Source organism: Bombus terrestris, chromosome 6, assembly GCF_910591885.1.
Source record: "Bombus terrestris chromosome 6, iyBomTerr1.2, whole genome shotgun sequence".
Taxonomy (NCBI): Eukaryota; Metazoa; Arthropoda; class Insecta; order Hymenoptera; family Apidae; genus Bombus; species Bombus terrestris.
The window spans coordinates 4,940,809-4,967,350 of NC_063274.1; the positions used below are offsets into that span (position 1 = coordinate 4,940,809).

A 26,542-nucleotide genomic window follows, 5' to 3' on the forward strand; every position below is an offset into this window, starting at 1 on the left:
AAAAGGACGATGGGGAAGGAGGGAGGCGACCAAGGAGGGAGGACTATGAAGGAAGCAAGGACGACGGGTAAGGACACCGATGATTTCCCAAGAGGGATCGTCTACTTCTTCTTCCGTCCGCTTCTTTCTAGTATTTCCTCGCGTCGTTTTATCCTCGCAAGTAACATTGTTCGTGTCTTAAGCTCGGCAACGTTATTTCATCTATTCCATAGTCGACAATTTGTCTCGTTATAAGCAGAGGTAAGAATCGAGATGCTCCGCACAACAGAATTTTAGTATTTCACGCTTTCCGAATGCTGAAGAAAGATCGAACAATTTTAATACAGCGGTGAACTAATAACATCCGACCAATTTGATGTTACACGTGTCGATAAAATGACTTGTAACCATAGAAAAATATATGGACTATATATTAGAGCAGACATGATTGATTAAAATAAGGACATTTCTAATGAGAGAAACGCGCAATTCAATTAGGTGAATGTTTAGGGACTTTTTATGCTTCGGGAACAATTTTTATAATCGAAGCCTCAAAAGACGATCAGGATCAGACAACTTCGAGCAAACTCATTGTTCGACCTATGTTGCTATTCTCTATCGCTAGATTGGAATAGAAATTCTGCAGAAAACAGGCAACAAATTTCATTTGAATTCCTCTATCCTGTTATTCTCTCTTGGAGCCAAAAGTTTCGGACCTACAGGTCCTAGAAACTGAAAATAAAATCAATTTAAACTTTTCTTACCGTAGGAAATTGTTTAGTCAAAAATCTACAGAAGTAAAAGAAATTACTACTTGCTTCACGAATTATAGTTACGGCTGAGAAAATGATTCTAAATCATTAGCCGATAATGTAGACCAATCTTTGCAAATTATTGCATGTTAACACGTATTTATAGATGTTCTGGCATATAGTTATCTTTTGCTAGGTATTTATTTTTTCAACAAATTTATACGAACTATTGTACATATTTTTCGTATACATCTTCACTGAGTTCTAATCAATGAAAATCAGCATCATTTAACCATCGTGAACGTAACCTTCGACGCTTTCAACGCTCAGAATCAGACTAAAACGTGAACATCATTTCGATATTTTGGCAGACCACGTTCGTTAATTTTTTCTAACTTCCTGATGAATTAAATCGAATCGCATCGGATAATATTTACCAATGTTTCGCGTTTGTACACCATCTCTCGATTCGCTATCTGTTACTTGAGCCGAGATGTATACAGATTTCGATGGTATACGTATATTTGTTCGCTGGAAGATAAATAATATCGCCTGACGATATTGTGCTACGCGCCACGAGAGAATTAGAACGGCCGTTATTTTTTACGTAACGCGTATTTTTGCAATATCTGTTTGCACAGGGTGTTCCAGAAGAACAGATGAATTAAATACAGACAGGTAGAGGTAGATTTTGGTGATTGCAACATTTTTTGTTTAACGAATATGTATTCGCGATCGTGATTTATTTTTTTAGTAGTAAAGCTTTGAAAATAGTGGGTTTTAGCTCGTCGACGAGCAATCCACGATAGATTGACAATTCTAGGTTCGGAGTTTTAGTAAAATTTTTAGCAACAAATTATGTATTACCTTGTATGGCAATTAGAATATTTATTGATTATAATATTTTATTTACATATTTACACATGCGTCGAAACTTTAGTACAGTACTTGGGTCTCTCTAAGGCTGAAACAAAGTCGTACGAAAATAAGAAATTCCTCTTTCGACTAAAGTTTCTTTTATAACGTTCTTTCCGTATATTTCAAGAATGGCTTAAAAAATATTTAAATTGAGTTGCGTTGACTTCGACATCGGTATGATCTTCTTAATTACAAATATCAGTGCTACTTGCTTTTGCCCTCCGTCCAAAGGAAAACAACTGTTCGTAATTTTATACGTGACAATCATAATTATGAAATTTCAACGTAGGCGAATATCCTCATCGAGGATAGATTCTAAAGTTGCGTTTCCGCGATATTTTTCCTTCCTTGAAAAAGTGAAATACGGTAGACGCTAAACTCTGGTAACATATGTACTTCGCTCACAGTTTGTACACATGTCCAACACGAATCGTACAAAGATATATATACGATCATACGTCCGTTTTATTCATCACAGTTTTCTTAACGAACTCAATTTCACCGGATACGCAGCAGAGATAAATTCTGTACTTCACGATGGCCATAAACTTCCATCTGATGTTATCAATTTATTTTTCCGCAGGGCGGGCATAATTCAGAAGAGGAAGTCATAACTTGATCCCCTGCCGTATAGAAAGCTTCGGTATACCGCTGTCCTCCGTCGTTTTCTTCCGGTGCGGCCGGCTCACCTGCGGGAGGTCTTATCTCGCTGCGCCAGCCGTACTTCGGTTGCTCAGCTTACTCTCCGTTTCCATCCACTTCCACCCACCGCTGTACGGCTCGTAATACACACAATGCAATCGCGCATTCTGAGAAAAATTCCGAACAAGCTCTTTCTCCCGATGTTACGACGACACTGAGTGGCTTTTACTCCGCTTCCTATTCCAATTCCCATTATCACGAGGGCGCACGATGGGGATTATTTTGAGTGGTTATGCGTGTATGGATGTTGCGTGTGTGTATAGTGCGACGTTTTAATATCCTACGCAATTGTGTGGAAAACATTGCACAGTACTGGTCGTTATACGCAGAACAATTGCAAAACTTGAGTGAGTCAAAGCTGACGAAATCAGTAGTGAAAACAATCGCGTTTCAGACACTAGGACAATGATATTGACAGAAATACAGCCGTAACGTTGAATTAATCTTGAAATTCGAGTCACGACTATACATGTAATCATTAACATTTCCGGTTTATCTATTTGTCAATGAGACACCGTCAGTCTTAATTTCCTACTTCAATTGCGTGGATTCTTGAAGCAACATGCAGAACGTACTATTCTAATTTTATGCGGACACATGAATTTAGCGCTAGAATCGAGCTTGTCAAAACGACGCACTTTAAATTTGTTGTTTCTGCGATTAAAAGCTTGTAGCTAAAAGTGTCTTTGCCAAAATTAACACTGACTTTTACCGGGATAGGAATGTAATATCATTTTTATCCAATCGTTTTCATCATAATCGTTTGTGTACAAATGTATAATTCGAGTTTTAAAATCTTAATACGGTAGGCTCATAGCGTATATAAAAATCGAAGACTCGTATAATACGAACTACATCTCTGAATCACATGCATCAAATCTGCAATGTTCAATAACGTGTCAGAAATATAGATCTTGCTGAAGCTGCGACTGCACTCGATACCATTATTCCGAGTAACCCGTAACCGTGGAACATAAGTGCATTACCGCGTATTCCCCGTCCAATTTCCGGCTTTCCGCTGGAAAAATCGTTTATCCGTGCGTTTCCAGGCGTTCTCGAGGATATTCGACGAGGTTACGTACGACTTCACGATATACGTACGTACGAACGAGGTTTCTTCTTCGGGGTGGAAACAGTCTCGAGGGTCGGTCAACGTCTAACCGGGAAACGTCTTCTCCGCTGTTGCAACGCTTGGGGGGTTGATATCCCCTTTCCTTTCTTTAGTATCCCCTAGCACCTGCACTGGTACTTATCTCGAATCTCCAGACCGCACCTAACGTGCTTCGTCTTCGTGTTCCCTTTTTGCTCCGCAGCCTAGTTCCACCCTTCGAAGACTGCGAATTCGCAAGCCAATCGGCCGTAGCTTCGCGTTACAGACACGCGAGAACAGTTCTTAACTGGTATACGTTGCCATAATTCACGGTGTAATGGTTCGCAGGTGTGCCGCATCGGGACGTGTCGTCGTCTTGATTGCCGAGCGCCGTGTACACGATACTCGAATCCTCGTGGTGCTATTGAACACGCGATGTGACGTGTGAGGGAAGGGCTGTTAACCGTGTTGCTCTTTTGATAGACTCGAGATCGCTGCCTGATATCGAAGGAGCTGCTAGTTATCGCGTTACTGGAACGTGCTTAACTAGAAGCGCGTGTAATTGAATGCAAATACGCGTACAGCGAGGAGATGGTTTACGAAATAGTTCCGGATAAAGATGTTAAAACATAGAGATCGATGTAACTGGTTGAAGTAATTTGAGATTGTTGGAAGGCGAGCGGCAGGATCGCGACTCCGTTTGCTTGTACCGTCACGTTTGCTTAAATTCTATCAGAGTCGTTTCGAATTCAAGTAGTAAAATATTCCTCTTTAACGCTTTCTTTTCATTAAATAAGCATTTCTATTTCTTAAGATTCAAAATTATCTTCCGACACGTATGCGTATCTCTGATTATTCTTCTACAAAGAACGAGATATCCTCTTGACACATCTAAAAATTACATAACTTTACAGAACCACATTTTCTCGTATCCTCAGCAATGTTCATTAAATCCTACAACCCTCAAGCTGTCCTCTACCATTCAGAGTACATAAGAGATTAATTGCGTTAGATAACCTTCTCAGATCCTATTCACCGCCATTTTTTGCCAGTTTCGTTAAATCTGCCCTCTCGGCAGGAACGCTCTTTCCTGTTCATGGTGTACAAGAGATTAATTATATTAGAGATTATCGTGCAAGCAACCCCCGAAACTCCTTATCAACAGGATCGACTGGCTGGTTGGATTAGCTTCGATGGTTCGGTGCGCTGAATGCGACGTTATCTCTCGCGGTGCAGTAAAATTGGCGGTGCTTTTTGGTGTCACGAGGCGTATAAACACGTATAAAGGTTACTCCTCGTGTAGATGGTCTACTACGATAGTCCCGGTTTAACGACGCCGACCCTTGGTAATAAGAGGCGTCCCGGGTAACCGGCAACCAACGCTTCCAACCTACAGGCGGCTGCGTCTCTTATCGGCGGCGTTTATCTGCTTCGCTTGTGAATCAGTACATACGCGACAGCCATTCTTTACTTCTATTTAACGTCGCCGACAGACAAAACTAAAGACAGCAAATAGGATTCTCGCTGAACGGAAAATATTTCATTCTGATTCACGTACGTACTCTTGGAATAAAGGATATGCACGGTCATAAATCGAAGCATTAAGTGGACAGCGCTTAATCTAGCTATATCTAGGGCTTTATGCATCCTGGACAGATGTAAGCACTCTTTTTAGTCTAAAGGGTCTTTAAAGTGGAAACATTTTGAATTTCAGGTTGCAGATGTCATTTACGAGTAGACGTATGAATCTTCTGCTTAAAATCGCCCATTAAAACGTTATGGTATAACATAATCCTGTAACGCTTTTTATTTTACGACGATCTGTTCGATACGAACGTCGACTACAGCCAACAGCTGTCGAATATATTCTCGCGACCGAGCGTCGATTAAAGTCAACAAAAAGTAAAACAAACGCTACGTAATCGCTTAATTACAATATACGTTTATAACGTAATATTAAACGTAGAAAAGATTAAAGACTCAAGATACTCCGATCCCAAGACATAATCAAGATTAATACGATGTAAAGCGGGTTACTCCATTTATTGCGAGGTAAGAATCTCTTCCAACAGTCCTATTTTCCGTGATCATCCGGACTGAAGTTTCGGTGCGAGGCTTACAGTTAAACCAAGAGTTTCGACACTAATTACTACCGCCATAGATAGTAGTTAGTTAACGGAGGTTTAATTCCCTTTATCATTTTGCATTTAACGTAATATTCCATATCCGAACATTTTCCGCATCCAATAACGATAGGATAGTACTTTAATTAAGGAAGTATGATTATCCCGAAACTAGGACGTTCGTTCACATCGCGTTCGCACGTATAACGCTTTTGCTAGACATTTAATTGGCCAGAAAGGGAAAGCAAAGGAAAAAATAATGATCGAGCAAATTAATCGCCGGTGACGCGTTTGGCGACCAGAGATCCGCGTATATCTTGTAGCAGAACAAACCGAAATTGACAAACGGAGAAAGAAAGGAAGAGGAGCGAGAAACGCGAGATAAATTCGGATTTGCGGTTCTAGAGCGAGCCGAGAGCCGGGAAACGGCGTTGCGTCTGCTACGCCGGAATTTCGTCTCGCTGAAAACAACCAGGAATTTCGGCGAACGATTGCGAATAGCCGGGAAATAGGGTGTACGTATAGTCGAGTTGCGTTTCATTCACGTTCCATCGTGAATTCCATTCACGGTTAAAAGTCTCGCCGAAGCCGCGGCAGCCCGGAATCTCTCTCCGTGCACGGCCACGGATACAACGTGTTCGAGGGAGCCAGAGGAACGAGATCCGATGGCGGGCGCAGGACAGCGACTGGTAAAAACAGTGAGAGAGAAGGAAGGGAGGGAGGGAGAGAACGAAAACGAGAATGGCTGTGGAGTTGAATTGCGAGCCGCGGGACAGAAACGGTGAAAGCTCCAACTTCATCCGCGTAACGATAATGGGGCAACAACGCCGGAGGAAAACAATATGTAAATCGTTCGTTCGCTTCCCAATCAAAGTCAGAATCCGCGACGCGAGCTTCCGCGTCTCTCTAACGACGCAATTTAAATTCCGAACGCAGCACCCTGAACTACTGCTAAGGTATATATCTTCGGTGGATGGAGAAAATTCAGTCGCGTTACGACGAACAGGAAACGGAAGCCACGTAGAAGGGACAGAGAAGTATCGTAAGAAAGGAGGAGATTAGGTCGGAGAAACGGTCGAAGAGAGACAAGGCTAGCGAAAGAGAGAGTTGGCGGAGTTGCGTTGGGCGCGAACTCGCGTCGAAGTGACTTTTGTAACTTCCGGTGATCTTACTTGTATCCTCCTTCCATTTACTTCGTGACTACCGCGTCTTTTCTCTTCTTCTCTTTCTTATTTCCTCCAGGGATCTCCCTAGTGCATAAGCGATTCGAGCTCGCAACTCTTCTTATCCCCATGCACGCGTCAGAGTTCGACTAAGAATTGGATTTCATAGAAATGCATGAGTCGCTCGCGGGCGTGCACCGGCCAGAAACGAGACGGATCGCGCTTCCCGTGTTTTAACATTTTTCCGGAGATCGTAGCGCGCGCTATCGTATCTCGGATGACTTTGTCGATGAATATGATCCTAAAATATACGGTCCAAAGCTGATCCACCGTTTCCTGCAATTTTATCCACGACGGATGCGATGTTCTCCGTTTCAAGAAATACGATAGTTTCCGTAAATCGCATGGTGGACCAACGAAAATGTCATCCTGCCTGCGTTTCCATGACTCTGGTGTTCCGCTTTCGTCGTCGGAATTCGTACGTACGTTTGCAAAATTCGAACATATCGAATTAATACGTATGGCGTTCCATCATCCCGTGTTAACAAATCGTGTATTTATTCCGTTTGACACGGCCACGACGCCGTTGACTACGGATTTCAATTTGAAATCCCAATTTACGGGCGACGGATAGAGGGACGGTTTACGTCAAAAAGAAAACCAAATGTAAGAGAAAAGGAATAAAAAAAAAAAAAAAAAATTGAAAAAATGCGAGTTCGAATCGGCCTGTGTACGTACGAGCCAGGCATGAATAATTCAACGGGGCTTGGCCCGTATTCTAAGGACGCGCTTGTGCATATGTTACGTTGCACGGTATGAGACCGGTTCGCGGATTCGCGGCGGCAAATCGCGTGCAGCGTACGATTTCGACTGGTAATAAAATGCGAGACGCAGATGGGCCCGCTTGTATTCGGCCATGTTTACGTGCGTCGCTTCCATTTACATAGGGCCATGGTATTTTTAGTCGAATCGATATCGAGGCGAATCGGACAAAGAAACACGACTGGGGAAAACGCTTGAATTTTGCGCAAATCTTGACGATATCGATTGTCATGTTAAGTGCGAGCGAAATGAATTATAGAATTATTGGATGAAGAGAAGGGGCAAGATTGTATATTGCGCAGGGATGTTTAGATCAGAATTCCTGTAGCTGAAACTGTGCTAAGAACTTTTGTGTATACCTTTGGACACTTTTATGCACGATTTTATGAGAATATTTGCGTGCAGAAATATTTGTACGAAATATGTTTATGTGCGCATGTAGGTTGATTAAAGAGATTCTTCTAGTTTATCGAGCTATTTGTTTAACTTGTAGAAAATTTCTGTTGCAAATATACGGAATGTGTTACCTTCCGTAACAGATGATGGAAACAAAAACATGGCTTCCATTTGTCTGTGTTGCTCAGTTTATAGCTATTTATCCGATCAAAAACTAGGTATATATATGTATATATAGGATACTTAGAGAGTGTGCTCAAAATACTTATGTTTGGTTTGTACATAAATTTGCAGTTATTATACGTAACTGAAGAAAAAAGAAAATACGACGATTCTTCTCATTTTCACTTTTACGATTTGATTTTTTTGTAAATTACCGATTCGATCGAGATCTAAATGTCGTGCGATCTATAAGATAGTAGCTTCTCAATCGCTCAAAAACTGCAAACATTTGTATACTTCACTCTGTATAAAGCGAGATAAGGAGAACGTGTCTACGCAAAATACAGTCCGAGCAGTGTGAAACATCCAATACAAATTTGATCATACATTTTCATATTTACGGGGCTCTTTCCCAGTCCATTGCATCCCCCGTGTCTCGTAAGTTTCTTTAACAAACGATTCTCTAGAATCGAATGAAAACAGCGCGAAATTTAAATCCCACCGGAGGGAGCGTCGCACGAGTCACAAGACAGCACAAACCCATACACTTCCTCTGCGAATGAAAACCAGCGTGCAAACGAACTTTACGCTCGCGCGATGCTCGCCTTTGGGAACGCGCAATTCTCGTAATCCGCTCAAAAGGAAGAGATACGAAAGTCAGGGACGAAAGGTTCGCGGGGGCGAAAATCGAGGCTGAGCGCGTCAATGTAAACGAGAGCGGCGTAAACGGAACCAACAAGACTTCATCCTCATCTTCTACCTCTTTTCTTGGCCGGATCGTGGTCTGAATGTCCGAGCGAAGGGCTAATACACGAGGTCGCACCGGCTCGACGTTGAAATATCGGCATATAAAGGCCCGTAATGTTCATAGGATGGTTGAAATTACCAGCCCGGCAATGGCACGGAGGCAAGAGGGTGGGCTGACAAACGACGAAAAATTTAGCGGTAATCTCGAGGCCGAGCGGTCTCTGGACGAGGCAATTCCCTCGGCTGCCTCTACCGCGCACCGTAGACGTTGCTCGCTTTATGTGCGCCTCTTTGACTCGCGCGCGCCAACAACCTTCTACCCTCTCGCGTACCTCCTTCGCCGCCCTCCTCGGTCGCCTGTCTCCATCCAGCGGTACTCCTCTTTCTCCTTCTAACACACTAGCAGCAGCCTCTACATCGGTTCAGCTTCAAGCTCGCCCTCCGTCGGTTCCTCGTCCTTTCATCTTTCGTGCCTCATCTTTCTCGTCCGCTTTTCTTCCGCGCCCGGACTGAAAGTCTGCGCCGTACAATCGCCGCGCGGAAAGTTTTCGTCTGGAAATTTCGACGAGGATGCCTTTCCGCCGCACTGCCCTATCCTACTCGCATCCGACGAGTCCACGGAGCTTGTTCTCTCTCTCTCTTCAACCTGCGGTCTTCCCAGCTATATCATCCCCGTGTCTCGACCCATCCCAACCACCCGACGCTCGAATAGATAGAGAAAAGGAAGACTTCGCGGGGAATAAATTTTTCGGCGATTCTCTCTCGTTCCGGCTGGTCGAGCCAACGACCACCACGCCGGAAGAATATTTTACGCCGGTGAGAGGGAGAGAGGGGGGGGGGGGAGAGAGGAGGAGAAACCGGGAGTGTGGGAGTGTGCTTGATGAAAATATTAGCGGGCGGCGTACGAAAAGCGAAGCAGCACCGGCTTCTTGCTGCTCGGGAAGCAAGAACAAAGATGGCCAGGGAATAATGAGGCGGCAGAACGACCGGAAATACCGGGCCTTGGCTTGTGAGCGGACGACAGAACGTTCGAAGCACATTTAACTGTGGCAAGACCGAACTTTTTCTCTCTGTGTCTTTCGCTCTTTCTCTCTGCGTCGCTGATCATTCCGAGGGGATGGGCCATCCTTTGTCTCCGAAGCGATACGGAGTTGGTTCCTCGCGCATGAATTATTTCGAAGTTCTTGAAAATTTCCACGGAGCTCGTTCGCCTCTTTCTCTCTGACCATTTCTCCCTTCCAATCTTGCGAAGCTGATTTTACCTCCGAACGAATTCGCTCCAAGTATATTGTATATCGTAGTTGCGCATCTTCCGGGTCACGCAGGCCTGTACGTCGTTTGATATTCCTTACGAGATTCATCGTACCAACGGGAAAAGAAATATCTCGAAGAGAGACTTATCCGTCGAAGAGCACGCGAAAGGCTGAGCGTTGTGTATGCGCTGTTCGTAGTCGGAAAAAGTAAATATAGACACGTATATGGATAAATATACGTATGTATGAGGAGAGGGATAAGCCGTGAAACGGGAAACATCCTTTATATTTGATCGCAGGATACGTTTAGATCTATTTCGAAGGGAATTGGAAGAAAGAGAGCGTAACGGGAGAAAGGATAGCGAAGGATGTTGGATATGCTCAAATATTTGTATTTTCCAAATAATTCTTCGATTCGTACCGCAGATGTTTGCTACGTTTGACTCGGCTATTTGTTGCTGGTAGAAATATGATATAACGAATGGCTCAGAAAAAATGATAAATCGTTTTCGTTTTCGGGATCCAGGATTCAGTTTGAACAGATGCGGACATGCAATGGAGAATCGAAACATTTATGGTATTATTAATAGAAACAGTTTATGGTATTTTGTTGTCTAAGAAATGAATGATGTAAATTTTATAAAGCATCGTGTCTGTCGGTAGGGTTACAACATTGGATCGAAACGCCATTCTCTCAACTGAGACTAATTTTTATAGGATTCAATGTATCTTATCGACTAACTAGTTTCATTATTCTAAATTTATAGGAATTACAATTAGTTCTAGAATTCCAGTATTCTCGGAACGGAGTTGTTTCTCTTAAAATAATTTTTGTTCTATGACATTGTTCGTAAATTTACGTTTCCAGAAACTTTCTGAAGACTTTCTTCAAATTTAAACACACAAGGAGTTTACGAGATATATTGTTCGTAATGTCGTCAAGATACACCTTCTTCGTGGTTTTGATATTTTTATCGCAAATCTTCTCAACATTGAATATATGAAATCGGCAGCTTTCTTTTCCTTTGTTAAATATGTAATCGACTCGACAAATTTAAAGTTTGAAGAAACAATCTTTCGTATGATTGAATCCTCACGGTACATTTAAATTACGAGTAAAGAGAAAGTTCCAAATAAAAACATGAATATTAAATACGATATTTGCAGAGTCGTCTATTCCGGCTTTCAGTAAGAAAATATAAACTTCCTCGTTGCCATGAAATGTTAACTGAAATAAATGTACACTTTGCCTGTGTTTCAAGGAATACGGGAAGATCATAGCGGAGCAAGAACTCAAAAGAACTTGGCTCCGTGCAAAAGTTCGTTCGAAATAATACAAAAAGCATACATAATTCTTCGTATACATTATAACGCGTTCCATCTGCTGCAGGATGGCTAGATTCGTTGGAATTTGCATTTGCCATGAACCCTGGCAATGTTCGTTGGCAAAAAGCTTGTGAAATTATGCAGTACACGAAACCAAGTAGTCCGATTCTGGACAAATGTGCAATTACGTAAGAGCGAGCCTCTAAGTAGCAGAGAAAGGAAAATGAGCGATAAAAGAATAAAAGAAACGTTGAATACAGACACGGATAAACTAGGAAGAATCGCAACGAGACGGTCGAATGCGTTTATACAAGCATCGACATACAGTGCAAGTGCATGGTAATTCGGACAAAAAAAAAAAAAAAAAGAAAAAAAAGAAAGAAAGGAAGAAAGGAGGGGATCGTGGTTCAGGACCCGCGAGGGAAATGTTTTACAGTATCGAGTTGATGCACCAACGATTCTATAGAACACAAAATGGTGGCTGTAGCGATAGTTGGAAAACTAACGGGAACGATGTATTCAGGTTTCGTTATATTTTCGCGATTCTACCTCTAACGAACAGACCGATCTGTAGCCGTAATTTATTTCCCTGTGTCTGCAATATTCATGGAATTTTCCTGCTCAAAGTGAAATTCGAGAGAAACGGGGAAACATTCGTCAACAAGTGAAATCGATATTGCGTTGCGCACGGATAAAGTTTTCGATTGTAATGAATTTTATGTATACGGTTACGAGGTTAGTATCAAACAAACGTTAGTTAGTACGAAGAGTGTCGTGTTTTAAGTTCATAAGAATAAGTAAGCAGTAGGTAAAAGTAGTGGGAAAATTAGACGGAAAGAATTTCTTTCGATAAAGAATGTTTCACACGGTCGATCTACGATTTCAGCGTTCAGCCATCGACTTGAGAACGGGAATAGTTTCGATGTCGTGCGATATAACGAAATATTATTATCCGCTGCAGTTATCGACATATCCGTATGTACAATATGCTCAGAATGTTTATCTTTCGAATTGAAAGCCCTTTCAAACGGAGCAACTGTGTCGTCTTGCACCTGTTGACTTCACTTTCTTGCGAGCAAACTTCTAGTCTCGTCTCTGATGTAATGCCATCCGTATAGACTTTCAAACGATGATAGACTGTTTGATTTTGAACGCGAAACTCGTTTAAACTCGATCAGTTTCATAACTGTAAAATCGTTCGCTTTTATGCAACGATTTCAGAAACTTATCTCATTATCTATGTATACGACCGAGGAATCTGATTAATACGAGACACTTTTTATTATCGAGGGGACCGCTAAGTGTTGAGGCGCGTATAGGTGCGTTGCTCGAAATAAAGGACAGTATTTTGTGCTACTTTGAGTTTCATATCTATTGCTTGTTTTGTACATTTTTTGAACGATTATCTTCGTCGATTTATAAAAATATCAAACGAATAACTCGTCAAACTCTATCAAACCTACATGATTTCTTTTCGCTTTTATTTGCTTGGTTGGTTAATAGAACTGTTCATACTAGTGATCTTCTAATTATCTTAATTATAAAAGAAATAACGATGGCAAGAACCCACAGTGTCAAAGCATTCTACAACGATAATAAAATCACGAATGTTTATACAAATTCATATTTTTATGAGGATAATTAAAGGAACATGGTCAAGATAAACGTTTCATCTACCCACTAAAGATGCTATATATCTCTACTCTGGATATTTTATGTATTTTTACATTCATACGTATTATTAATTATCATTCAAACGTAGACATCCTATGCATCTTTCCTTTGAATTTCTCATGAAAGCACAAATATCTTTGCTCTGACGATAATCGTAGGAACAAGCGTATTACGAATAACATGCAGGAGTATCTCGCCGCAAAAAGTTCCACGAGCCTTTGCGTCTGAAACACTAATCCAGCGATCGCAATGGAAGCAAGTACCGTGTTTCCTAAGACATCCTCTGCCCTTTTCCTTCCGTCTGCTTTATCCAGGAGGTATACGGTGTTTGTTTGTACTCGTAGTCTCGTTAGAAGTACGCTTGAATACTTCTAACAAGGAACGAATGAGGGGAATGAGGGGATAGACCAGCCAAGGTAATCCAAAATATATTACCAGGGCTTTGTACCTTTGTACCTTCCGCAAGCTATCCCTGGAGGGTGGTAGTGTACGCTCTCCCCACCAATCTCTCTTGCTCGTTCCTCTCTCCTCCCTATCGCTTTTCCATCGCAGCATCCCTCTTTTTTCACCGTATTTTCGCTGTTTCACTCGCGCCCTCCGCCGGTCTCATCCCCCTTTTACGCTGGAGTTATTACCACGCCAGGGCCGAGAACCGCAAGCTCCACACGCATAGATAACGGCTTGGCCGCGCTCGAAATGAATTCGAATCGCGCAGAATTTAAAAGCCCGCAGGTGGAACGTGTATGTGGTGCGCGCATCCGCGCGCATTTGCACACGCGGAACGCGAACGGATCATACGTGCAAACGCGTACGTACCGGAAAAATATCTAGCGTTCTCAGGCAAGAATTTCGCTGTGTTCGATTTTTTATCATCACGGCCAGCCATCCGTCGCACGTGCGTCACGATGAATAATCGATACAGTCCGAGATTTTATTTTCTTCGACAATCATCGAACGCTACCTGTGTTTCTTACCGAAACGAACCACTGTATCTGATATATCATTTAGGCTAGAAAATTGTGCGAAAATGACGTCGATGAGTAGAATCACGAAAGCGACGTGGAAGGAAAGAGAAGACGGTTGAATGGATTTGAACGATCAAAATTTTTATACGAATCGCAGGGGAAATCTCGGTGAGATAGAGAAAGATGTCCGCATCGGTCGTAAAGTTAAACGAAGTTACATTTCCAAGCAAATAGCCTTTTTTGTCGGACGTCTAGCCTAGTCGTTAAGGCTGATCCTATCCGTTTAACGTTACGATACATGCGCTACGAAAACTAATTGAAGCGCGACGCTACAGCAATATTGAATACTACACCCAGTCTGACCAGCTAGTATTGATTAACAATTAAACGTGTCACGTTATATAAACGTGCCCGCCGCTCGTGGCTGCTCTATGCGTTCTTGAAATTGCTCTCTTAGGGTGGGTCGGTCAGTTCGATGAACCTTCCCCCGATCATATATCTCCTGTCACGAACATTTGTTTTTTTGTGCATCTTCTGCTACTGTGGCGGCTTAGTTATCCAACCGCAAAATGTAAAACTGTGCCCGCGTTGTGCCACGTATCGTTTATATAATACGTATAGATCGCGCGCAACGACAAAAATTTACTGCTAATTACTTTTCACCCCGTCTACAGACGCCTAGGTTGTAGATAGATGGGAAGTATTCGCGCTCGAATGACGCTACCCGATCCGACGATATTGAAATTAATTAAACCTCGGCACTCTTAATTAAATCAACGTTCCATGGGGAAAAAGGGATTGTCTTTGAGGCACAAACGGGTACCCGTTCTCCCATTAATATATCGTACGATGATATTTGATTTCACCGTTGACCCAGTTTGGCGCCAAATTCTCGCGACCTTTGATCTCTGCCAAGCGTTGTAGTTTACAGAAGACTGACCAAGGCACGATGGAATTTCACGTTTTAACTTTTCTTTTTTGCTTTTTCCGTCTTTCATTCTTTTTCATCCCCCTTTTTCCGTTCCACCCAATGGCGACGGATGCAATGTCCTCTTGCTCTAGTTGCCCCACTAACGTATTCTCTCATTTTTGTTCGAACGGGCGAATTAACACGGCAGACTGGGTGGAAAATTGTGCCGCATGGGCCGAGTGTTAACACTTTGCGGCTCTGCTATCTGCGCGTTCCCACTCTTTTCGGCATCGGTTATCCGTTTTACAATGTTTTGAGCTTCCGCGAAATAAGCAACGTGTCTGTAAAAAAAATGTCTATTCGAGCAAACCGCTTGTATGTTGTATAGTAATAGAACAGATGAGACGAAAGGCGAATTCATTTGTTTTTCACGTCAAAGAGCAGAAAACGCTTCGAAATTGCTCGTCTGAATAAAACGTGCGAAACTCGTTAAGAACTGTTCGAGGATTATAGTTTTCGACACGTATTAGCCATTGATTGTTACTCCTCTTCTATTCTTCCCGCTGGAAAAGTGCTTTCGAGCCACTTCGAATTACCGTGATGTAGGTCAACGTGTACCTATCAACTTGCACACGCTTTGCTGTTTCGCTTGTTATCTAGAGTACGACACTTTGTGTGTGCACAAGAGTGTCTAAAGTAGTTGTTTCGATATTTAGGAGCCTGACTGTATTGTGAAATACGAAGACACAGGCTACTTTGCTATTCGAACTATTAACTCTTAGGTATCGCGACAGTTGTTACTGTTTCATTGAACGTTATTGAGTATGCTTAAGTATCTGTTCATTCTCGAAATTTTTCGTAAACTAATTCTGGTGATATTAAGAAATTAATAATTCTTTTATAAACAATTTTTTGAAAAATCTGCTCAAATATACAGTGCTTAATATTTATATTATACCTTTTATGTTTTGGAAACGTAAAATTATAGTTGCATGGTAAATGCTTTACGATAATAATGCATCAAATTGCATTAAATACGTATAATTCACCCGCATCTGCATAATTATTATTGAAATGTTTATTTCCATCGAATATTTCGGTACGAAAGTTAAAACGTAATTAAAACGCACGATTAAATTTTACAAGGTATTCGAAATGTAATTACAATTTGAGGTAGCTATCTTAAAACTGATTACTTTCATCCTATAATCAGTAATTATACGGAGAAACTGATACAATTTATTCGTTCTATTTGCAATGTTAGCTGTTACTCTCGAAATTGAGCAAGCTTTCGCAGCGCAATAATTGGAACAGTAAACCGTTCCAAACAGCCTTTGGCGAATCGCAATTAGCGTGTTCACAGTCCCTCAGGCTTTTCTTACCTCAAAGCGCGTGGTAAGAGCGTGAAATGAATTTCATAACTTTACAGCGAACGCTGTAAATTGAACAAACGAGCGTTTACATTCATGGATGCTCCCTATTTACAGTGCATTAAGATAGTAAATATTATCGGATAAATACCTTTGCGAGTAATTACCTACACTTAATGTTACATGTCTAAATATGACATGCGGGACAAATGTGTATATTGCAGCAATAACGGGCGTATAATATTTGGAAATTATATGCGAGCCAATATACGATGCAATTTAATATGCAGAATACAGATTTTGTATGACTAACAAAGAAGGAAATTGTTTTTTAGAAGTTATACAACAGTACTAAATCTTTACAAGTGTGCAATAACGTTTAAAAAGATTTGTTTAGTTATATGTTAAAATAAAAATAACTTTTTAACTCGAATAATATGTTTCCATATTATAAAAATTATTATAAATTAATTAAAAGATTTCATCAATTTTCTAAGTTTAATTTAATTATTTGTGGAAATATTTGTTTTAATGAATATTACACGTTGCTTTATCTTTGGATTTGGAGATTTGGAAAAATGAATTTCAAAGATTCTAAATATATTTATGTATAATCGATTAAAAAGTAAAGCTGTATTCGAGCAAGAGATAAAAAGGAAAGAAATATTTCACGCTTGGTATGAATTTCCACATTATGAATTTTATATTTGTTGCTTGAAATATTACTCGATTGACCTACTATATGTCCAACGTATTCTCTACATTAGGAACTTTTAAATTTCATCGATTTCTACGATAAATCGAACACTGCGAGACAGTGCCGCGGAACGTTTTATTGTGAAAAATAATTCTCAGGATGGTTAGCACGGAACCGTGAGTTTTGTCAGAAACAGGGAACTATTTCGTGAATTCATTGGAGCGGATATCTTTACGTGTTTTCCCCTCTTCCTTTCCCTTCCGCAGCGATCACATTCGCCCTTCCAATCTGCCCTCTTGCCACTTCTCGTTTCTTTCTGCACGGTTCACGATATATTTCACGGACTGAATACGAACCATGCCCGCGTTGGAATCCTCGTGACGTTGGTAAACGTCGAGTCTTCGACATCAAAGAATATTGCTCCCTTCGCTCGACGTATTGCTACTGCCGCACCGACGACAACCCCTTCTGTCCACGGCTACCTTCTCAACAATGACCTTCCTCCTCCTCTCTCTCTCTCTCTCTCTTCCTCTCACTCTTTCGCCCTTTTGTTTCCTTCGCGTAGGTTTTGCTCAAAGAAATGTTTATTCACCGGCATTTTACCATTACTGGGATCGTACACCGACGCAGAGGTTAGGCGAACCAGGTCGTTTTCAAAATAATACAGCCATATGTATATCGCGGGTATATTTTTATCGGTCGATCAGAGCGCTCCATCGATTCGTCGCAACTGAGGCGCAAAAGCTTCGGCGTGAAAGAGAACGAGAGAACCAGAAGGAATTGGAGGAAAAGAGACGATAACGAGAGACCGAAGGAACGACGAAGACGCAAGATGAGAAACAGCAATGAAAAGAGAGAAGGGTAGAGGAGACCGTGAAGAGCAGGACAGGGAAGGTCGAGAGAAAGGGTGAAAAGGGGAAGGAAAAGGAAAAGAGAGAAAGAGGTTCGCCCACGCCACCCACGGTAATTATCGAAGGCGGGGTTGTCGACCTCTTTTAGTCCTGCCTGCTTGGACTTTTACCGGTGGTGGTTGCCTCGAGGATGGTGTTCATCTCAAAGAGAGGTATGCACGTAGCGGCGCGATATCAGAGAGATAGTTAAGCGTGTACCACCGGACGAGGTTTAATAAAACCGCCTACCCTTTACACCGCCTGGATCTACACGACAAATACCAGGCTGCACGCAATAAACGAAACTGAGAAAAAGTTATCTGTGCGTTGTTACGTACGTTCGACGCAAGTGGTCGGGCTTAACGCGTCCTGCGTGTAAGTACACTTTCGGGGATAATTAATCGTGCCGATGTTGGATCCAACAGACGTCCGCGCAACCGTTATCGGTTTTCGATTCGGATGAAATTATACGGTTTGTATTGAATCGTGGCCGATAGACGATCGAAATTAGATAGCCAGGAATGTGTACCTGCTTCCACGGTTATATTCTTTCTATTCTAATAAATGGTTCCCTTTTCCTGTTCGCTTCGTTAAGTTCGATACACTTTATTAATCAGTGCGCATTAATGGATTCATGGAAGGTAATCATTCGCCATCGTATAGGGATGTAGATATCGCTAGCTGAAAATTTTCGAGAAATCGAACCAGCTAAAACAATGACCTATTTAGGCATCCATATGAGACGCTCTTGATCGAAGCTTGTATATCGATATAAATTAGTTTTATATCAGCGAAAGTTTGTTTGAAAGTTACTTAACGATTTCTGATATTATTTCCGTTTGATTAATTTATCTTCGATGCTTTTACTTTCTTCTTCACTCATCTTAATAGCATGAATGGAATTGAAAGTCATCAAACGTTGTTATTTCCTTCGCGCAATATCGATTCATATTTTCGAGAACGCTTATAGGAATGAAACGTATGGATAGAGTCAGATTCAGGAAAAAATCTGACGCTTTCGAGATTTCTATCGACTCTTCTAACTACTAACGAGCCAAAACTTCTCTTTTCTGCTTGTCGAACTGGAACACTCTAAGTCTCCCACTCCGTGGCTTTTTGCCCTCCTTTTTCTGGATTCCGCTATCCCGTCCTCATCCCCGGAGATTTTTTCTTCTTCCCCCCCCTCTTTTTTTTTTAACGAAGAAGAGGAAAGTCGCCGGAAGTTCCGGCAACTTTGCCACGGCTCAACGAGTGGAGTCAATTTTTCATCGCTTTCAGTTGCTCTTTCGACGGATAACAGAGAGAATGTCCGCGGAGAACCGGCGAGACTTATTTTCGATCCGCAAAATGTTAAAACTTTTATTAATGGCCCATTCATTTTTATAAAACTTTTTACAAACTAAGCTTTGTTTCTAACTTACAGGCTAGGTTAATTATTCTACAAAATTGCTATGTTGCTGAAGAAAATGTTTATCTACAGATGCTGATCAGAAGATTAACGTGAGACAACAAGGAAATTGTTCTCGACAAGTTGAAATCACGAAAATGATATCGCACTTGAGACGATACAATTTAAAGCTGAGTAATTTTTCTACACGGAGTATACATGTAGTATGTATATATATATGTACAGAAATTATATTACTATTTATATATGGAAATTATTAAAATGGCTTTAATACAAACTAAAGTCAATTAATTTTTTTAGATAAAATTCTGCATTGTGTTATTGTCTATTTATATGAATTGAATATTTAATATATAGAAAACGTAACATGTGTATGTTAATATTAGTGGTGTGTGCTAGTATTTTATGTTATGTATATCTGTATATGTTAACTCAACCTTCGTATTTCGCGGAAATTTATTTCAATTTAATTAAATAATACAGGACCAATAAATTACGATGTATTCAAATGTTTATGGACATGAAATATAGGACATAGGACAGTGTGTGTAAAAAAAAAGGGTCCAGAGGTATTCGTGTTTTTATTCAAATGACCAACACATAACCTCTTTTGGTAGTCATAAAGTAATATAAATTACCATGGAGATAATTCATGATATGAATAATATGAAAGGAAATAACGTATTTTACTCACCAGTCTGGTGTTCAACTCACTGTTGTCTGCTTAATTTTTCATTGCAAATAAGTAAGTAGGTACATATCATAAATAAACACGTGATGTTATACAAAGAGTCCAGAAATTTGTTTATAACGTTTGAGAATTAAGTGATTGAATGGAATATATTAACACAGTTTAGAAAATTTATAAATATTTGAAACGAAATTAATTAATTATTTTATACGCACAACTACACAAAGGATCACTCCAACTTGTTCAAATTACAATACTTGAATCTTAATACGACAACTTTCTCAACGAATAAGAATCTGACACCAATCAGAGAGTTGTATTTGTTTGTACGCCAATCGCGAAAAAGAGTTTAGATTAATATAAAAAATTAATACATGAAGAATGCGCACATAAATAATCCCTTTGAATTATTTAAATTATTCAAATTATTCAAATTATTCAAATTATTCAAATTATGTGAATTTTGATGACAGATTTCTTAACCAATGAGGTTCTCTACCAATCGGAGAGCTGAGTTTATTTATACGACCAATCAGAAATATTTTCGTAAATGCTTACCTAAGTAGTAGTATATGTACATGTAGGTAGCAGTGATAGTGTTCTTACAAGTTCGGATGTATTTGATATTTTGAAAGTGTAGATATCTTCGCGGAGTTATAAACCGTTTACAGTCTTAAAAGGTATCCTAATAGTGAAATATTGTCAAATTACAATCACGGACAAAGATTCGTTTCAACGACGGTGAGAGAGAATCTTCGGTATCTCCTCAGAAGTATGTACATTTACCTTGAAATTGCATCGACAATAGTGGGTTTGCATCGATCGAATACACATATTGATTTGTTTGCAGTAAACGTTGCCTATCGTGTTAATTCGTTGACAGAAACACAACTAAGAGTTTGCTATTCGTGAGGTGTATAATTCTCTCGAGTAATATGGATACCAGTTATTTGCACAGTATTTGATTCGTAATGTCCATTTGCATCATTTAATTTACTAATTATATATTCAGCCTAGAGCGTAAATTACACGCGGTAGATAAAATAACACTAATATTGATTTTAAATTATTTAACTAATTTCATGCTTTCGTATTCGTAATAAAATATAACAGAAAAGTAATGACGCTTTACGTGTGTGGTATGGTGTGTGTGGTACGGTGTGTGTGTATGTGTGTATACGCGTATATAAAACGAATTTCTGTATGTTGACACGATTCAGGTCCAACAAGACTCGTCGTTAAATGCGAGATGAAAAATGAAGCGATTTCATCGTGATATATCGTGAGCAATATATTGCGATTTGTTCCTTGCAATAACCAATTTTTTATCAAATTTTATTGGGACAATGTTATCGTCAGATGAGTTCGTTAAGGAGAGAGGGAAGAGGATGGCTTGATTACTAGATGATCATACGAGAGCGAGAAGGATAATAGTCGAGAAAAGTGTGGAGATGCTGGAAGCGGTGAAGAATGGAGATGAATTGCTGTGCACATCCTAGTGGGGGGTAAGTAAGAAAGTAACAGAAAATATCAATTGCCTTCTATCTCCTTGTTTCGTCCCGTCGTTCCTCCTCTAGTTTCTCATTCTAGATTTATGTTAACGGTTGCTCAGATTATACGGATACGTATTCGCTCGAACGACAAAGTATCTCGAGTCACGTAATTTCTTAAAATGACTACTAGATTTCATTTTGAGTATCTTAGTAAATAAAAGAAAAAATTAACTTATATGCGCGTATGATAATTCATATTTTTAATTGAAACGCGTATCTTGTTGAAAATATACATGTTGATTTTTAGCTATATACTATAGGATAGAACCAAAGGGATACGATCCACTATGAAAGGAGAGATAGTGATGATTTATGTACGCCATGCAGGTTCAATTTGTATCACGTCAGGTTTTACCGACTGAGACGTGTAGCTACGTGGACAACTGAATTATTGTTCGAACTAGAATCGAGATATTTATAGATAGAAATAACTGAAACGATATGTACGATCGAATCAGGAAGATTTTAAACGAGTGTCTTGTTCAATTTTGTGATCTTTATTACCGTCTGAATTCCCAGTTGAATCTTTCTATCGACGATTTTTTATTTTGAAACATCTTGTTCTGAAATATGTATGTATAAGGTTAGAATGACATTATGTATGCACATATGTATATACTAATGTATGTACGTACGCTGTCTTTTTACATGTATTTTACATGTATTTGTACATGTATTTTAAATTCATGTTTCTGCCTTTTTTGCACTTATGTTACTCGTTACTTAAATATATTTCTCGAGTTCTCTTGCAATTTCTGATATATAGTAATAAATAATACAAATTTCAATATTATTTTGAAGGTTATGTTCTTATCTTGCACTATCTTAAATACTTAAAATCAATATTTATTTATTTACTCCACCGCAATATTTAACACGTTTATACAGATTCCATTCGTTAAATTGTTATTTATCTTGCATCCCATATATTCCAATTTCGCGATATTCTGTACAGAGAAAAAAAAAAACACACACTCTGCTAAAAGTTTTAAACGCTTATTATAATTCTCTCAAAATTGGCAAAAACGTAGATAAATCATATTGTAATAATTTATTTAACTCGATCATTTAAAATTATTAAATACGAAAAACTTATTAAAAACAGGAGATGTACTCTAAGACTTTTGTGCCAGAGTGTACGTAAAATAGAAAAAGCACGTTGTCTCGAATCGTAAAAATTCATTATCAACTGCAACAAGCACCCTATTCGACGATATCGTCCGTGAATTCATTTTCCCCGTGTTCCACGTATCTTTGGATTTAACCGGAGGCCGTGACGTGAATGCAGAACTGCTCAGGAATCCCTGAGCTGACTCGGTTCGGATAGGATTCGCAGTTTTGGCGTGGAGCCCGTTGTTTAAAGGAGTCCAAGTGGTTGAAACAGGAGCTCGTACCACGCTGCTCGGACAATATTACTTCTCATGGAGTCGAGAATTTGCCGTAGGCCGTAGGTAACGTCGTGCTAATTCGCAGACTCGCTCCGTCGACGAAAACGGAATATTACTGTCTGTGGTCCATGTTTCTCTCGGTATTTGAATCTCTGTCGTTTCAACGAATGTCTGAATGCGTATCAGGCCGTATTAAAGACACGTGTCCCTTGCTTAAATGTGGTGCAACGGTAGTTGCAATTATAAAGGATATGGGCTGGAAAAGTGGTTACTGTTAATGTGATCGTTTAGTGCTGTGCACGCTACAATTTATTTATTAGTTTGAATTTTTTCAAGCGATTTTGGATTTTTTAGTTTTTTCGGAATTTAATAATATTGGAATCTCTTGTTAAGATTGATCTCATACGAAATTAGAGGAGTCGTGTACTAGTTCGTGATTCTTATTTTAACTTTTAAATCGAAACTTAAAGCCTTAATATGATGTTTTGATTGTGATAAATTGTAGAATATAGCGATTACATTATCAATAGAGTTAGTGAGATTTTGTTTACTAAAGATTGTAGAGGAATATTTCAATAAAAAATATTTACAGGGAATTTCATTTTTAGAGTGTAGCGTATGTTGTCGCTTGGTTTCAGTTAAATATTGCAGTTATTTTTAACAATTAATCTTTCCATGTTAACAATCCATTAACGTTTCTTTTTCCTATATTCTTTTTATAGGGAAGGATATTTATTATACTTCGTTTCTAACTTAATAAAATTTACGATTACCAGAGTCTCAAACAATTTTAAGTATTAAATCCAGCAAGATTACCATCCTGACTAAACAAGGTTTATCAATGACAAGATTAAATTCACCTTCCAAAATTAAATGTTTCATTTATATTGTAGGATTTCTTTATTTATTTAGAATGGATTAAACTGGAAACGATGGTTATTTAACGTGAACTAAATACAGTAATGTGCTATAACTAAGACAACTAAATAGTTAATTTACAACTCTTGTCACCACGGTTTCAACGCTCTCTCTCTCTCTCACGCGAACCATCCTCCTCAACGATGCTGACAACATTGTCTTTGACGACGCTGACAACGCTCTCCGACAACGCTGACCACACTCTGACGTCTCATCTAATTACTGCCTGTTAATTCGTCTTTCTCCCTTAAGCATCCCTTTGCCTTTTCTCATAGGCCCACATCGACCACACCTTAATCTGCATCGGAGATAAGACTTCCTTCCCGACCTTTGGACTCTTTTGCACACGTCACCAGCTTATCATCATAACCTACACCGAGCCCGTCAACATCCCCAAACCAAAACGTATATGTGTCGAGACTTCAGCAAACTCAGGCAGTTCTTGTTCAGCCTTTCTCTGATTCAGTATATTATACTATCTCTGTAAGACTATTGTAATCATTGAATTTATAATAAAGTTTGATAAAAGAAAGTTAAGAGTTGGGCTACGGCTCAACCTTCTTTCTTTATAATCTAAGTCACAAGTTTACGTGACATACACGTTCCGCGACCGTCTGCGACTGTCACGTAAAATTACAATTCACAATTCAGATTATATAAAAGTAACAAGGTCGAGCCGTAACTATTAGCCCTCCTTTTATCAATCTTTATTATGAATTCAATAGTCACAATTGAATATACACTGAATTGACACGTATAAATCACAGTTCACTCCAATAACTTTATATAGGAACTAGTTACCCTGATGGTTATGTATAAACTAAGTATGCGACTGGTCTAAGGGCAGAAACTCGGTAAAAAGATGTTGACTATTCTAAAGATAGAAAATAAGTGAAGTTCAGTGACGATGCTGAGTCTGAGGAAAGCTAGTTATGGGTGTATCTAGCACACCGGACCATCGGATTTGTTGATGACAATTTTGGTTAGGAAGGTGAGGGCAGTAGACATTGCTTCTGATTGGATAATAAGAAGGTTGGTGGAATAGGAAGGATCTTAGCCGCCCTCGATAAAAAGTTGCTAGTGGGAAGCATCATACGTGAGAAAAACTAATTTTCCCGTGTCAACCCGCAGTAAACAATAAATGTAAAGGACACCTGAAATAAAAGATACTTGTTTGGTCTGAAGGACCTTAACTATGGAAATGCCAAGATTTATGGTGGCTCCTTAAGACTATTGAGGGTACGCAGTGAGGATGTATAGATATTTGGATGCCATCTTGCCCATGGTGTGTGGCCTGGTCTCTGATGTGGATTGAGATTTGGTTGATGTTATCGGCCACGGTCACATCTTTTTACCGCGTAACTATTTGACTGAAACACCAACGACACATTGATGGGCCACACGGTCCATTGAAGCTTGCAGACCCTTTTGGCCTGTCGGCATTTAGGCTTTCTCGCAACGTTGTTTATGGTTCACCCGAGATTTCTTAGACAATCTGTCCAGGATACTACAATATTTACATATTTAGTCATACAAAAACGCATTTCTAGTTTTCAGAGTGCTATTAATTTTTTCCAGAATATACGCAGATATCGCTGATAATTCGATACGAAAGTCGTTCTAAATATCCAAACATTTTAAATACTAAACAGTGAACAATCATGCAGAAATTCCACCAGAAGTTTCACGTGAAATTCGCTAATGTTGTTCGCATAGACAAAAAGTTTCAATGAAATGGAATTTCGTACCGAGCGTTTGCCACATGCTCCCAGTTTTAGACACTGAAATACTTTTCTGTATTAAAATATAAACGTCGTACGGTTCGTTATTCGCATATTAATGCTCAGGTTTCTGATCGAAGCTTCTCTCTGGTGGTAGCGAATAAAAACTCGTCGTTATCGCGGTGGTTCGAATTTTACGCCAACCATTGATATAATCGAGTCTATTCAGTCTGTGTAACAGACCATATCGGTCGTACTCCCAATGAAATCATCTCGTCGAACTTACCGCGCATTGAATCTTTTACCGCGATAAGAGCTGTGAACATTGAAGTACGAGTGTCGACCCTACATACAGTATGGAGTACTATAGAGCATAATTGCGGAATCGGAAATAAAAGTTACCCTAGCGGACGCTCTGAACTTCCCCGAGTTATCTGTACAAATATACAAGTCAATATTAAGCTCTTTCTATTCGTACAAAATCCAAATGGTAAATCCAGTTCAAAAGAGATATGGTTTTTTTTCCTTTAAATAAGAGATAAAAAAATTATTGCACACACGTAACAGAAAATAACGTTATACAAGAAATACGTTAAAAAACATGTCCTTAAAGCACAAACTCTCTCGTGTTTGATACGTTTTCCAGTAACAGTATTTATAAAGAACCGAAGAAATTCATTTGAATTCATTCTTTGATCATTTGAAATTGGGATCGTCGTAGAATCTTCGACATGATGCACCTATAGCAGATAGTACAAAGTAAAACGTACAAAATGTATGTTCGAAGATCACGAAAGACCTAGTCTAAGGGTTAATTAACTGGTTTCATTGAAAATTTAGAAGTTAGAAAACAATATTGGCTTACATAAAGTATAATCAGAAAACTTTAATTAGATTATACAACAAACTTTATGTGCTTTCGAG

At 39.6% G+C, this 26,542-nt stretch overlaps 1 protein-coding gene and 1 long non-coding RNA gene across 13 annotated transcripts in view; one reads left to right on the forward strand and one right to left on the reverse strand.

Annotated features, from left to right (window-relative positions):
• The window catches only part of LOC100647260 (Down syndrome cell adhesion molecule-like protein Dscam2), a 127,035-nt gene that overhangs the window by 66,852 nt on the left and 33,641 nt on the right, over window positions 1-26,542 (reverse strand). The gene's annotated exons all lie outside the window — the stretch shown is intronic.
• Window positions 20,654-26,542, forward strand: part of LOC110119340 — a 224,105-nt gene continuing 218,216 nt past the window's right edge. For 2 of the 3 annotated variants that reach the window (XR_007224280.1, XR_002307752.2), the window contains exons 1-2: window positions 20,654-20,810; window positions 21,259-21,543. This is a non-coding gene — a long non-coding RNA (uncharacterized LOC110119340). Of the gene's footprint in view, window positions 20,811-21,258; window positions 21,544-21,838; window positions 22,300-26,542 lie in introns of those variants that run through there. The other variant, XR_002307751.2, reaches the window with a different exon arrangement.